At 39.5% G+C, this 16,640-nt stretch overlaps 1 protein-coding gene across 1 annotated transcript in view; it reads right to left on the reverse strand.

Moving 5' to 3' along the window:
* SCAF11 (SR-related CTD associated factor 11) overlaps positions 1-15,903 on the reverse strand; it is a 519,944-nt gene extending 504,041 nt beyond the window's left edge. Inside the window, exon 1 of the mRNA XM_053719207.1 lies at positions 15,453-15,903. The gene's annotated coding sequence lies outside the window, so the exon portion shown is untranslated. The remainder of the gene's footprint in view (positions 1-15,452) is intronic.
* Positions 15,904-16,640: the final 737 nt, after the last annotated feature.

A 16,640-nucleotide genomic window follows, 5' to 3' on the forward strand; every position in this document is an offset into this window, starting at 1 on the left:
TGCTTACCTGATAAATTTATTTCTCTTGTGGTGTATCCAGTCCACGGATCATCCATTACTTGTGGGATATTCTCATTCCCAACAGGAAGTTGCAAGAGGACACCCACAGCACAGCTGTAATATAGCTCCTCCCCTAACTGTCATAGCCAGTCATTCGACCGAAAACAAGCCGAGAAAGGAGGAACCATAGGGTGTAGTGTTTACTGTAGTTTAAATTTAAAAATTACCTGCCTTAAAATGACAGGGCGGGCCGTGGACTGGATACACCACAAGAGAAATAAATTTATCATGTAAGCATAAATTGTGTTTTCTCTTGTAAGGTGTATCCAGTCCACGGATCATCCATTACTTGTGGGATACCAATACCAAAGCTAAAGTACACGGATGAAGGGAGGGACAAGGCAGGAACCACTGCCTGTAAAACCTGTCTCCCAAATATAGCCTCCGAAGAAGCAAAAGTATCAAATTTGTAAAATTTTGAAAAAGTATGAAGCGAAGACCAAGTCGCCGCCTTGCAAATCTGTTCAACAGAAGCCTCATTTTTAAAGGCCCAAGTGGAAGCCACAGCTCTAGTGGAATGAGCTGTAATACTTTCAGGAGGCTGCTGTCCAGCAGTCTCATAGGCTAAGCGGATTAAGCTTCTTAGCCAAAAAGAAAAAGAGGTTGCCAAAGCCTTTTGACCTCTCCTCTGTCCAGAGTAGACAACAAACAAAGCAGATGTTTGACGAAAATCTTTAGTAGCTTGTAAGTAAAACTTTAAAGCACAGCCGAGGAAATAGCTACCAAAAAAAAAAAAAAAAAAAAAAAAAACTTTCCAAGATAAAAGCTTGATATCTATGGAATGAAGAGGTTCAAACGGAACTCCTAGAAGAACCTTAAGAACCAAGTTTAAGCTCCATGGTGGAGCAACAGGTTTAAACACAGGCTTGATTCTAACTAAAGCCTGACAAAATGCCTGAACGCCTGGAACATCTGCCAGACGCTAGTGCAAAAGAATAGACAGAGCAAAAATCTGTCCCTTTAAGAAACTAGCTGACAATCCTTTTTCCAAACCTTCTTGGAGAAAAGATAAAATCCTAGGAATCCTGACCTTACTCCATGAGTAACCCTTGGATTCACACCAAAAGATATCTACGCCATACCTTATGGTAAATTTTCCTGGTGACAGGCTTTCGTGCCTGTATTAAGGTATCAATAACTGACTTTGAGAAGCCACGCTTTGATAAAATCAAGCATTCAATCTCCAGGCAGAGCAGCCTCAGAGAAATTAGATTTGGATGGTTGAAAGGACCCTGAAGTAGAAGGTCCTGTCTCAGAGGCAGAGACCATGGTGGAAAGGATGACATGTCCACTAGATCTGCATACCAGGTCCTGCGTGGCCACGCAGGTGCTATCAGAATCACTGATGCTTGATCTTGGCAATCAGTCGAGGGAGTAGAGGAAACGGTGGAAACACATAAGCCAGGTTGAAAGACCAGGGCGCTGCTAGAGTATCTATCAGTGTCGCCTTGGGATCCCTGGACCTGGATCCGTAACACGGAAGATTGGCGTTCTGGCGAGACGCCATGAGATCCAGTTCTGGTTTGCCCCAACGGAGAATCAGTTGTGCAAATACCTCCGGATGGAGTTCCCACTCTCCTGGGTGAAAAGTCTGACGACTTAGAAAATCCGCCTCCCAGTGCTCTACACCTGGGATATGGATAGCTGATAGGTGGCAAGAGAGAATCTCTGCCCAGTGAATTATTTTTGAAACTTCTAACATCTCTAGGGAACTTCTTGTTCCCCCTCGATGGTTGATGTAAGCTACAGTCGTGATGTTGACCGACTGAAATCTGATGTACCTCAGAATTGCTAACTGAGGCCAAACCTGAAGAGCCTCTAATATCGCTCTTAGTTCCAGAATATTTATTGGAAGGAGAGACTCCTCCTGAGTCCACGATCCCTGAGCCTTCAGGGAGTTCCAGACTGCACCCCAACCTAGAAGGCTGGCATTTGTTGTTACAATAGTCCAATCTGGCCTGCAAAGGTCATACCTTTGGACAGATGGACCCGAGATAGCCACCAGGGAAGAGGATCCCTGGTCTCTTGGTCCAGATTCAGTTGAGGGGCCAAATCTGTAATCCCCACTCCACTGACTGAGCCTGCATAGTTGCAGCGGTCTGAGATGTAAGCGTGCAAACGGCACTATGTCCATTGCCGCTACCATTAAGCCGATTACTTCCATACACTGAGCCATCAAAGGGCGCGGAATGGAATGAGGAACCCGACAGGAATTTAGAAGCTTTGATAACCTGGACTCCGTCCAGGTAAATTTTCATTTCTACAGAATCTATCAGAGTCCCTAGAAAGGAAACTCTTGTGAGTGGGGATAGAGAACACTTTTCCTCATTCACTTTCCACCCATGCGACCTCAGAAATGCCAGTACTACGTCCTTATGAGACTTGGCAATTTGGAAGTTTGACGCCTGTATCAGGATGTCGTCTAAATAAGGGGCTACTGCTATGCCCCGCGGCCTTAGGACCGCCAAAAGCGACCCTAGAACCTTTGTAAAGATTCTTGGGGCTGTAGCTAATCCAAAGGGAAGAGCTACAACTGGTAATGCCTGTCTTGAAAGGCAAACCTGAGAAACCGATTATGCTCTTTGTGTATCGGAATGTGAAGATAAGCATCCTTTAGATCCACTGTAGTCATATATTGACCCTCCTGTATCAGTGGTAGGATGGTACGAATAGTTTCCATCTTGAACGACGGAACTTTGAGGAATTTGTTTAAGATCTTTAGATCCAAAATCGGTCTGAAGGTTCCCTCTTTTTTGGGAACCACAAACAGATTTGAGTAAAAACCCTGTTCCTGTGGAACTGGATGGATCACTCCCATAACTAGGTGGTCTCGTACACAGTGTAAGAATGCCTCACTCTTTATTTGGTTTGCAGATAATTGTGAAAGGTGAAATCTCCCTTTTGGGGGGGAAGCTTTGAAGTCCAGAAGATATCCCTGGGATATAATTTCCAACGCCCAGGGATCCTGAACATCTCTTGCCCACGCCTGGGCGAAGAGTGAAAGTCTGCCCCCTACTAGATCCGTTACCGGATAGGGGGTCGTTCCTTCATGCTGTCTTAGAGGCAGCAGCAGGCTTTTTGACCTGCTTACCTTTTTTCCAGGTCTGGTTTGGTCTCCAGACCGTCTTGGATTGAGCAAAAGTTCCCTCTTGTTTATTATTAGAGGAAGTTGATGCCGCACCTGCCTTGAAGTTTCGAAAGGCACGAAAATTAGACTGTTTGGCCCTAGATTTGGACCTGTCCTGAGGAAGGGCACAACCTTTTCCTCCCGTGAGATCAGCAATAATCTCCTTCAAACCAGGCCCGAATAGGGTCTGCCCCTTGAAGGGAATGTTAAGTAGCTTAGATTTTAAAGTCACGTCAGCTGACCATGATTTAAGCCATAGCGTTCTGCGCGCCTGTATAGCAAAACCAGAATTCTTAGCCGTTAGTTTATTCAAATGAACAATGGCATCAGAAATAAAATAATTGGCTAGCTTAAGTGCTCTAAGTTTGCCAAGTATGTCATCCAATGGAGTCTATACCTGTAAAGCCTCTTCCAGAGACTCAAACCAGTACGCTGCAGCAGCAGTGACAAGGGCAATGCATGCAATGGGCTGTAGGATAAAACCTTGTTGAATAAATATTTTCTTAAGGTAACCTAATTTTTTATCCATTGGCTCTAAAAAAGCACAACTGTCCTCGACAGGGATAGTAGTACGCTTTGCTAGAGTAGAAACTGCTCCCTCCACCTTAGGGACTGTCTGCCATAAGTCCCGTGTGGTGGCGTCTATTGGAAAACGGCACACCTGGTCTATCCCATTCCTTATTAATAATTTCTGTAAACCTTTTAGGTATTGGAAAAACATCAGTACACACCGGCACTGCAAAGCATTTATCCAGTCTACAAAATTTCTCTGGCACTGCAATGGTATCACAGTCATTCAGAGCAGCTAAAACCTCCCTAAGTAACACGCGGAGGTGTTAAAGCTTAAATTTAAATGTAGAAATATTAGAATCAGGTATCTTTCCTGAGTCATTAACATCACCCACTGACTGAAGCTCTCCTTCCTCAGCTTCTGCATATTGTGAGGCAGTATCAGACATGGTTCTTAAAGCGTCAGTATGCTCTGCATTTTGTCTCACCCCAGAGCTATCTCGCTAACCTCTAAGTTCAGGTAGTCTGGCAAATACCGCTGACAGTGTATTATCCATGACTGCCGCCATGTCTTGTAATGTAAACGCTATGGGCGCCCTAGATGTACTTGGCGCCATTTGAGCGTGAGTCCCTTGGGCGGGAGTCAAAGGGTCTGACACGTGGGGAGAGTTAGTCGGCATAACTTTCCCCTCGTCAGATTCCTCTGGTGATAATTTTTTTAAAAACAGAATATGATCTTTATTGCATAAAATGAAATCAGTACATTTGGTACACATTCTAAGAGGGGGTTCCACCATGGCTTTTAAACATAATAAACAAGGAGTTTCTTCTATGTCAGACATGTTTATACAGACTAGCAATGAGACTAGCAAGCTTGGAAAACACTTTAAATCAAGTTAACAAGCAAATATAAAAAACGGTACTGTGCCTTTAAGAGAAACAAATTTTGTCAGAATTTGAAAAACAGTGAAAAAATGCAGTAAATCAAACCAAATTTTTACAGTGTATGTAAAAGGCTAGCAGAGCATTGCATCCACTTGCAAATGGATGATTAACCCCTTAATTCAAAAAAACGGATCAAAAAAAAAAAATAGACTTTTTTTTTTTTTTTTTTAACAGTCACAACCAACTGCCACAGCAAGCTGTGGTCCTACCTTCCCCAATAAACGACTTTGGAAAGCCTTTGAGCCCTTTAGAGATGTCCTATAGCATACAGGGGACTCCTGAGGGAAGCTGGATGTCACAGTTTGTAATTTTAACTGCACCAACTGTAACTCTTATACTATAACAGTGGAAAGCCTCAGTAAAATTGTTTCTAGTCAAAATTTAAGCCAGCCATGTGGAAAAAACTAGGCCCCAATAAAGTTTTATCACCAATGCATATATAAAAACGATTAAACATGCCAGCAAACGTTTATATTGCAATATCATAAGGGTATTACCCCTGGGAGTAAGCATGATACCAGTCGTTATTAAATCACTGTATTCAGGCTTAACTTACATTAATCCGGTATCAGCAGCATTTTCTAGTGTTTTCCATCTCTAGAAAAAATTATAACTGCACATACCTGATAGCAGAATAAACTGCACGTCATTCTCTCGCTGAAGTTACCTCATCTGTGTAATCCCCTCAGACATATGTGAGAATAGCAATGGATCTTAGTTACAACCTAAGATCATAGAAACCTCAGGCAGATTCTTCTTTTATTTACTGCCTGAGATAAAATAGCACAACTCCGGTACTATTTAAAAATAACAAACTTTTGATTGAAGACAATAAACTAACTATATTTAACCACTCTCTCCTACAACATCCTAGCTTGTTGAGAGTTGCAAGAGAATGACTGGCTATGACAGTTAGGGGAGGAGCTATATTACAGCTCTGCTGTGGGTGTCCTCTTGCAACTTCCTGTTGGGAATGAGAATATCCCACAAGTAATGGATGATCCGTGGACTGGATACACCTTACAAGAGAAAAGAAGGGATATAGCCTTTCTTAGTTAGGATCTTTAGCCAATTTATCTGTCAGAGTAAAAAAACCACGCATCTCCCTATTCACATTAACTTTAGCCAAATCTTATGGTGGCCTGGCATGTCCAAATATTACATTTTATAACTATTCAGCTCTATGCAAGGTTGCATTAGACTGGATAACGGAGAAAGCATGTGTCACGTTCTATGAAGTAGAATCTGGACTGGTCGCCCCTTTTGCTTTGAAAGCGATTTTACATTATCCCTTAGCTAAACTTCCTAGCAATATCACTTGCTTGTATTCATTTAGATATATTATCTATGCATGGCAAAAAATGTGTACGGAGATCAATATAAAAGTTACCATAAAATAAGTTTTCCTTCCACTGTTAGGTAATCCCGAATTCTCCCCTGGATTGGATACCTCTGCCTTTTTAAGATGGGCCGATAAGGGCCTTAAATATGTAGCACAGTTATGTGAAAATAGGACATTAATGATAAAATCTTTTAAGGAACTGGGAAGATGCTTTGGCTTGTCGAGTACTGACATCTATGCCTATCTCCAGGTAAGACACTGGATAGGGAATCTGAGGCAAGAAAAAGGTTCAGGACTAGATTTAGGGAAATTGGGAATAATAATTAGGGATTGTTGGGGGGGGGGAGGGGTTAACACCATCTCCCAGACCTATAATTTAATATTGAAATCGCATGGAGGACATATTACAAAACTGCTGGCCAAATGGAGTAAGGTTAAGATCTTTGTAGATAAGGAAAAGATTATGCACAGTATAACTCGTTACCATAGAAGCAGCAGCTTCTATCAGTTGGAGAGAAGCACATAAGATACTAAACATGGCCTACCTGACTCCAGCTAAAATGGCCAAGTGGGCACAGGATAGAGGGAAGTGCTATAAAAGTGGATGGGAATATGCAGATTTAGTTCATTGTTTCTAGGCATGTCCAAAAACGTATCAATTCTGGCAAAAAGCTAATTTTTGGTGTATGAGAATATTGGGAACTCACTTTAAATTGGATTCTATGCAAATATACTTCTTACGCAACTATACAGCTAATATAGCCAATATTAGATTTATTTACACACTTATCTTGACAGGAAGGAACTTAATATTGAAGAACTGGAAAGGAAATAAAGGACCTAAAATATCAGAGCTTATTAATATTATTCAATACAAAATGATTGCAGAACAATTTAATCTAACAAAACCCCAATAATAAGCAAATTGGCCGGTACTTTAGTAAATGGAGAGTGCTTGTTGATTCGCTTCCAATAGGGTTACGACAGGCAGTGTCATATTTTAAATTCTCCAGCTGGGTTAGACAACAGTTTGAAGTAGGGGGAATACCTGGTATATGGTTTCAAGAAGATTAGGTGATGGTAGAGAATCAACCTGTTTCTCCCCCACCCTTTTTCCCCCCCTTATTTCCCTTTTTCCCCACTCTTTCGATACTCCTAAATAGAATGTTGTATTGCTCTCCACAAAAGGAATTGTTGAATTATTGTAGAAACTGAGACGGAATTTATAATGTAACAGGTATCCTTTTGTACAGGATTTGTGCTATGTATCTTTATTTTACTGTGTTATGTAAATCCGGTATATCATTTTGTTTATGGTATGATAAGAGCTGTGTCTCTAAATATCCATCATTATTTTGCTTGGTCAGCTGTAAATTAATATCTGACCTAGTGATTGTTCACATGTAAAAATGTAATTAAAAAAAAAAAAAAAACCACCACACACAAACATACTATACATACACACAATATAAATAGGTGTACCCCAGACCAATGGGAGTCAACAAGAGGCACAAGTGTATGAGTAAGCATCCAAATACTCTGTGCACTATGCACTCTCCATAAACTACTCTTTTATTGAGTATCATATTCTCCCCTTTCTGACAAAAGCAATATTTTCCACCTGTGTGTGATACACACTAAAATATATATCAGGGCTAAAAAAATCTTTGTGCCCCAGTGTGGGGGTTACGGAGCTGGATATGTGGATATGACTGGGAGGGCGCAAACAAATCTATAGGTGTGTGTGACAGGGGGAGCAGCTGCATCTGCACTAGGTACTTACCGGGGATGTCAAATTACAGGCATGTTTTAGCACTAAATGGTTTGGGATCTGCTAGTCATGGGCAAAAGGACTGTGAGAGGGAAGGGGGGTAAGTGCTGATCAACATCTGCAAATGCATAATATAAAGGGAGATATTGTGCGCAGGTACAAACTGAGGTGCATTGACTATTAGAGTAATTAAAAAGGTAAACTGGTCAGGTACTTAGATATTTCAAAATGGTAATGCTGATGTATAGAACAAGTTTTTAAATTTAGGTGTAAAAAAAAAAAAGGCTTGGGTGGCTGTTGTTGCACTTCAGCTCTATATAATATCACACACACACACAAACGTACACTGTATTAAGAGGAGGTACTCTCCAAAGCACCATTAAAGTGATGGTAAACTCTCCTCTTTTTTAAAAAAAAATCAGATCCAGAATGTTAGCGATATGTTTAATTCATAAGTTGAAATGAAGATGCTCTATATTATCGGTTATTTGTAGAGCGCCAACAGATTCCGCAGCGCTAATATTAAAAAAAAAAAAAAACACAGACCTTACTTCTTATTAACCCCTTAACGACGCATGTCGTACAGAGCACGTCGCACACAACCTGGTCTTTAAAGACCAGCGACGTACCCTGTACGACATTAGGGGTTTAAAGCGGCTGGAAGCGATCCTGCTCGCTTCCAGGCGCTTTCCGGTTATTGCAGCGATGCCTCGATATCGAGGCATCCTGCAATAACACCCCTTGGCCATCCGATGCAGAGAGAGCCACTCTGTGGCCCTCTCTGCACCGGACATCGATGGCCGGTATCGTTGGTGGGTGGAAGCTTACGTGAGAGGCGGGTGGGCGGCCATCGATGGGCCATATGACGTTGAGGGGGGCGGGATCATGGGCTTGACCGTCTGGGACGCGCACGGAGGCGTGCGTGGGAGGGCGCGTGCACGGGGTGGAAGCAGGTGGGAACGGCTACACTACAGAAATTTTAAAAAAAAATAAGTGGGAGAGAGTGGGGTAAAAAATAAAATTTAAAAAAATACATCTAAGGGACCTGGGAGGGGGTGGGGGGTTGCTCTTTGGCTGGGGGGGAAGCTACACTACAGAAAAAAAAAAAGTTTTTTTTTTAGTTAACTGGGTACTGGCAGACAGCTGCCAGTACCCAAGATGGTTACCAATAAGGTAGAGGGGGAGGGTTAGAGAGCTGTTTGGGGGGGGGGGATCCTACACATCAGCATATGTAAATATGCTTAAAGGGACATAATACTCATATGCTAAATCACTTGAAACTGATGCAGTAAACTGTAAAAATCTGACAGGAAAATATCACCTGAGCATCTCTATGTAAAAAAGGAAGATATTTTACCTCACAATCTCCTCAGCTCAGCAGAGTAAGTTCTGTGTAAAAAGTTATACTCAGCTGCAGGTAAAAAAAAAGAAAAAAAAAGAAGAAATGAACAGCAGCCAATCAGCATCAGCATTACTGAGGTCATGAACTCTTTTACTGTGATCTCATGAGATTTGACTTAACTCTCATGAGATTTCATAGTAAGCTTCCTTTACCTGATTGGTGAAATAATATGAGAGTGCACAATGCTCATCCCTTCTGCTGTCCTAGGACAGACATACTAAAATGCTGCTTAGAAATCCTTTACAATGGGAGGTGGCTACCGAGGAACTTTTGAGGTAAAATATCTTTCTTTTTTACATAGAGATGTTCAGGTGATATTTTCTAGACAGCTTTTTACAGCATCACTTTCAAGTGTTTAAACATTTGGGTATTATGGCCCTTTAACATTTTTTTTTTAAATGTACCTTTTATTTTAGTACTAGCAGACTTTGACAGTACTTAAGATGGCGGGGACAATTGTGGGGTGGGGGAGGGAAGAGAGCTGTTTGGGAGGGATCAGAGGGTGAGATGTGTCAGGCTGATCTCTACATTAAAGCTAAAATTAACCCTGCAAGCTCCCTACAAGCTAGCAAATTAACCCCTTCACTGCTAGACATAATTCACGTGTGATGCGCAGCGGTATTTAGCGGCCTTCTAATTACCAAAAAGCCCTACATGTCTGCTATTTCTGAACAAAGGGGATCCCAAAGAAGCATTTACAACCATTTGTGTCATAATTGCACAAGCTGTTTGTAAATAATTTCAGTGAGAAACCTAAAGGGTTGTGAAAAAAAAATTGTGAAAAAGTTTTTTTTTTAGTTTTTTTTTATTTTATTTGATCGCATTTGGCGGGGAAATGGTGGCATGAAATATACCAAAATGGGCCGAGATCAATACTTTGGGTTGTCTACTACACTAAAGCTAAAATTAACCCTACAAGCTCCCCAATTAACCCCTTCACTGCTGGGCATAATACACGTGTAGTGCGCAGCTGCATTTAGCGGCCTTCTAATTACCAAAAAGCAACGCCAAAGCCATATATGTCTGCTATTTCTGAACAAAGGGGATTCCAGAGAAGCTTTTACAACCATTTGTGCCATAATTGCACAAGCTGTTTGTAAATAATTTCAGTGATAAACCTAAAATTGTGAAAAATTTAACTTTTTTTTTCATTTGATCGCATTTGGCGGTGAAATGGTGGCATGAAATATACCAAGATGGGCCTAGATCAATACTTGGGGTTGTCTACTACCCTAAAGCTAAAATTAACCCTAGAAGCTCCCCAATTAACCCCTTCACTGCTGGGCATAATACATGTGTGATGCTCAGTGGCATTTAGCTGCCTTCTAATTACCAAAAAGCAATGTCAAAGGCATATATCCCAGAAAAGCGTTTACAACCATTTATGCCATAATTGCACAAGTTGTTTGCAAATAGTTTCAGTGAGAAACCTAAAGTTTGTGAAAAAAATTTGTGAAAAAGTGAACAATTTTTTTTTTATTTGATCTCATTTGGCGGTGAAATGGTGGCATGAAATATACCAAAATGGGCCTAGATCAATACTTTGGGTTGTCTTCTAAAAAAAATATATATACATGTCAAGGGATATTCAGGGATTCCTGAAAAATATTAGTGTCCCAATGTAACTAGCGCTAATTTTGAAAAAAAGTGGTTTGGAAATAGAAAAGTTCTACTTGTACTTATTGCCCTATAACTTGCAAAAAAAAAGCAAAGAATGTAAACATTGGGCATTTCTAAACTCAGGACAAAATTTAGAAAATATTTAGCATGGATGTTTTTTGGTGGTTGTAGATGTGTAACAGATTTTGGGGCTCAAAGTTAGAAAAAGTGTTTTTTTCCATTTTTTCCTCCTATTTTATTAAAAAAAATTATAGTAAATTCTAAGATATGATGAAAATAATGGTATCTTTAGAAAGTCCATTTAATGGCAAGAAAAACTGTATATAATATGTGTGGGTACAGTAAATGAGTAAGAGGAAAATTACAGCTAAACACAAACACCGCAGAAATGTAAAAATAGCCTTGTCCTTAAAGTGAATGTCAATTTACAAGCTACTGAAGGCTCCTAATACTTATATTAGACATGTTTATTCAAACCGTGAACTTTAAAAAAAAATAATAATAATAATTTATAATATATTTTAATTACTAACTTCGCTCCGTTTTGAGCCACAACTCCTCCCATAAGGCACTTCCTTGTTTTGCAGAGAGTGACGTATAGAGTGGTCTCACCTACTCTATACGTATCTCTGATGCGCGCACCCGTGATGCCCTTACTTTGCGCATGCGTTTAAAAACTAAATACTTAATGTGCGCAAGCGTGAAAGTAGGATAGACAGGCTGCGCATGCGTTAACATCCGACCTCCTCAAAGCGCTATCTAGTATTCAATGAATGTATCCGTTAATTGAATACTATTGTGATAGCGAATGCAGCCGAAAAATATGTATTCATCTAATCACAGTATCCTTAGCAGCACTGTACAATACTAATCACATAGCCTTCACTGTATACCGCTGATAGAGTCTGAAATTGAAGGTGTTACAGAGCATGCGCGTCTCGTGGACACGCATCACTTCTGAAGCTGGGGATTAGAAGCTAACGCATGCGCAGAATAAGCGCATGACGTTGCCAAAAAGGGGTTGAACGCCACGGGGTAAAAAAACGGATTGGCAATCGCTATTGTCAATCATTTCCAAATATAGGGACCAAATGGCGGGTGGAGGAATCTCGGCTCCAAAAATGAGATACAAAGGTATATATTTGGGATTAGCAAGTAAACAGAAAAAAATGATGAATTAAGGTCCACCTAAATTGTTGAGAGTGATAATATGGCAATAAGCGACACTGTTGAGTTTACATTCACTTTAAGAGGTTAAAATATAGATATGATATTCAAATACTCCGCCACACACTTCAAAACTCAATTTTTCTGTGGCCTAACGGTTTGAATTATTCTCCAGTCAGCTCTATAGCTGCAACAAAACTGCCATATGGGGATAGCGCTTATTGGTGAACAATTCAAACAGCTTACAGAAAAATTAACTTTTGAAATGGGCGGCGAAGATATTAAAAAGTAATACAAATGCATACTGGGCTAAAAAAAAAAAAAAAAAAAAAAAAAAAAAAAAAAAAGGCTGCACCAAGGTGGTACATTACCATAGAACAGGCCAACAAGTTATTGAGCTGGTTTTTCATTCTTGAGAGTGCGCTTCTCGCTGTATGTATTATATTAAAAGGGACAGTAAAGTCAAAATTAAAAACTTTGGCAATTTTTTGGATACATGAAATTTTAAGCAACTTTTCAATTTACTTCTATTCATTTTGCTTTGTTCTCTTGGTATGCTCTGTTAAAGAGTAATACAAGTTGAGCTCAGGAGCGTGCACGTCTTTAGCCATCTGGCAGCAATGTTTGCAGCAATCTTTAAAGCAATGTTTTAAATTCATGTAAACACTGCTGCCATAGAGTGCTAAGGACCGGCACGTGCATACTCCTAGGCTCCAACATTTCTATAAACAATTCTGCAAACACTACTGCCAGATGGCTAAAGAAATGTGCTTGCTCCTAAGCTCACCCAAGATTACTCTGTAACAAAAGATACCAAGAGGATTAAGCAAAGTTGATAATAGTAGTAAATAATAGTAGTAAATTGTTAAGTAGTTTAAAATTGCATGCTCTATCCAGTCCATTAAAGTTTTAATTTTGGACTTTACTGCCCCTTTAAAAAGTTAGTGCATCTTCATTAGAACTGATCAATTAAACTCCATCTAAATATATCACTAACATTCCGGATTAGTTGGAGGATAGAGATTATATATATATATATATATATATATATATATATAGTGTAGCATCACTCCAGCTCCCAGTAGCTTCGTTAAGCTTTCCTTGACCCGGGTGCATTTCAAAAGTACAAACAATTCATAGTAGAGGAAGTCACTCACAGGGTCTTGAATATAATATAATCCACCAAGTCTTTGACGTTTCGGGTGTTACCCCTTTATCAAAACAACACAATACTAAACATCATACTCACCCACCTTAAATACCCCTGCATATCAAATAATTAGTGCAGTGTTCACCCCGGCACCCGGAAGTAAACAGTCGTCACGTCATGCCCGTTGGCATAACAACCGGACGCTCAGCTGTGAAAGCTGAGTGTAAGTTAAAAACATAAACAAAAAGTGACAGGAGCAATGTATAACATATTGAGGTTACGATACAGTAAATAGCAGCTATGCCAAATGTAACAATACAAACAACCTACGTGATCAGGCTATCATATTAATGACCGAACTCTGCATAATACATAAAGCATTAGGGATGCACCGAAATTTCGGCCGCAGAAAGTTTCGGCCGAAAATGGCATTTTTGGCTATTTCGGTTTTCGGTTATTTTGCCTGTTATTTTCGGTAAAATTGTGTAGCATGTTTCAAATTTGATGCTAGCCTAGAGCTGCTGTTTAAGTTTATTACTTGACTTACTGTTCTGCATATAATGAGTTTTCTAGGACTATACTTTATTTGGATAATTGGTAAAAAAAAAAAAAAAAAAACTTAAATATGATTCTGTTACATAGAACTAAATGAAGAATAATACAGTATATTGATATTTATAATTGTTTTAAGTAGGGATGCACCAAAATTTTGGTCGCCGAAAATGGCATTTTTGCCTGTTTTTTTTTTTTTCTAGGTAAAATTATTGTGTAGCATATTATTGTTTTAAGATATTTTTGTCCAATTTCAGTGTGTTACTTTCAATAAAAGTGTGGGCTTTTTTTATTAACTCTAATTATGCAAAAAAAAAAAAAAACTAAAAAATAAATATTTGAAAATAATTTGAAAAAATACATTTTCGGTATCAGTTTCGGTTTTCGGCCAAGTGCATCCCGGATTTTCGGATTCGGTCCAGAATTTCCATTTCGGTGCATCACTATAAAGCATATATCACTCAATTCAGCCTAAGCTCTCCGGCTGAACAATGCTGAACATAGGACTGCTATGTTTGTGATTCTATACAGGTTATGTTCTATAGTATGAGGGCATTGACCTCCCACGTTGTACACTCTAGCATTGTTCAGCTGGAGAGCTTAGGCTGAATTGAGTGATATGCTTTATGCAGAGTTCGGTCATTAATATGATAGCCTGATCACGTAGGTTGTTTGTATTGTTACATTTGGCATAGCTGCTATTTACTGTATCGTAACCTCAATATGTTATACATTGCTCCTGTCACTTTTTGTTTATGTTTTTAACTTGCACTCGGCTTTCACAGCTGAGCGTCCGGTTGTTATGCCACGATGTCATGTGACGGCGGTTTACTTCCGGGTGCCGGGGTGAACACTGCACTTATTGTTTGATATGCAGGGGTATTTAAGGTGGGTGAGTATGATGTTTATTATTGTGCTGTTTTGATAAAGGGGTAACACCCGAAACGTCAAAGACTTGGTGGATTATATTACTGTATATTCAAGACCCGGTGAGTGACTTCCTCTACTATGAATATTATATATATATATATATATATATATATATATATTATATATCTCATCACATACATACAAACACATACTGTATAACAGTGTTCTTCATAGATAATTTTACAATTATATAATATACATGCTTTATATTCTGACAGATTTTACACAAACACAGATTTTGTTAGTAGGATAAGATTAGGAAAATAGTTTGATATTGTTTATACAAGTTTTTTTTGTTTATCTAATATAATTAGCATCTTTTACCTAAAAAAACGTTTTCCTTTTTGCTAGTAAGTATTTTTTTCAATAGATACAGTACTGCATACTAATAGATCTAAAACTTAAGTTATTATAATGAATTCAAATGGAAAAAAGGGGTTATAAATTGCATGATGTGTAATGTAATCAGTTCGGTCAATTTTGCTTTAGATCACACTTATCTACCAACAACTCAATGCACATTTGTCATTGTACAGACAGACCCTGGTAAAAACACGAAAAACCACCTCCAATATTCCATGCATGCCATTTTAATGGCTTAACGACAATATCTCGTAAGTCACACCGTTAATACTTTACTATGTTTTTTAATTAAGAGCTAAAAGATAGACCTTGGTTCAAACTGATATTTTACTACTAAATTTCAGAGGCTTAGACCAGACAGAACATATATGTGGTCCCCATGCCAAAATGTACGTATTGGCGTTTCAATGGCAAACTTCCTGAAATAATCATAAAAAAAAGTTATTGGGCCTTTAAAAACAAACAGACGAGCGCGAGCAGCAAAATAACAAATGCCTTAAGTCGTGCGCATACCTGCAAACGAGCACAGCATAGACGTCTTCACCCTAGCCAGCTCCAGGCCTACACCCGCACTCAGCTCCTGGGCCTGCTGACAGATCCCGGCCGGTAGGTGCACAAGGCACAGCCTCCTGCTCTAGTCCGAATCAACGTGTGTCCGTACAGTCCATGCAGGGGACCAGAAGACAAGGAGCAACGTAGTTTCACTGCTCCACGTTCATAGAGACCACATGTCCGGCCCGACAACAACGAACGTAAACGTTACTTACAACTCCTGGCAGCGCTCTACGACCCACCTCAAAGCACAAAAACAACAGTCGCCATCTTTTCGGTGAATTCCGGGAGGGGTCTGGTCGGGGGCAACCAATCAGCGGCGATAATACGGAAAAAAGAAAAATGATAGACAAGGCAATCCGAAGCTCATGTCCCTCGGAAAAGGAGATTAAAGGCTATGACGTAGCGGTCTTCCCCGATAGGACAGTGGTAATTGTAGTTTTAGTATTACATGAACGGGTGCCGCGTGAGGACATAACATATTGCGTTTTTTGTTGTTGCCGTAAAGTAACAGATGCATTCGCTTGTTAAAATACAAAAGCGTTATTTTACGACTACAAGACAAGTATGGCTTCCCGGAGGGCTCATATAACTTCTGCCCCTAAAACCAGTTCTGTCAACTGATTGATTCTTATTTTTGACGATTAGATACTTTGTTTCGTTTTCATGGATCTGTTTTTGATAGTCATTTTTTTTAGACTATGGATAATGACTGATAAAAAATAAAACGTGATATACGGCTACCTACATTTTTGTGCTCATCTTCACACGTAACTAAAACAAATACGCATGGCTTGTTTCGTTTTCTGTAAACGGTACACAGTTACTATGTTGTGTTTTTTTGCTTAGAGGGACAGTCTAGTTAAAACTAAACTTTCATGATTCAGATAGGGCATGCAATTTTAAACAACTTTCCAATTGTCTTTTATCATTACATTTGCTTTGTTCCCTTGGTGGTATTTTTGAAAAGCTAAACCTAGGTAGACTCAAACTGATTTCTAAACCGTTAAAAACCGCCTCTTAGCTCAGAGCATTTTGAAAGTTTTTCACAGTTAGACAGTACTAGTTCATGTGTGTCATATAGATACCATTGTGCTCACTCCTGTGGAGTTATTTAGGAGTATGCACTGATTGGCTAAACTTCATGCC

This window comes from Bombina bombina, chromosome 6, assembly GCF_027579735.1.
Source record: "Bombina bombina isolate aBomBom1 chromosome 6, aBomBom1.pri, whole genome shotgun sequence".
Taxonomy (NCBI): domain Eukaryota; kingdom Metazoa; phylum Chordata; class Amphibia; order Anura; family Bombinatoridae; genus Bombina; species Bombina bombina.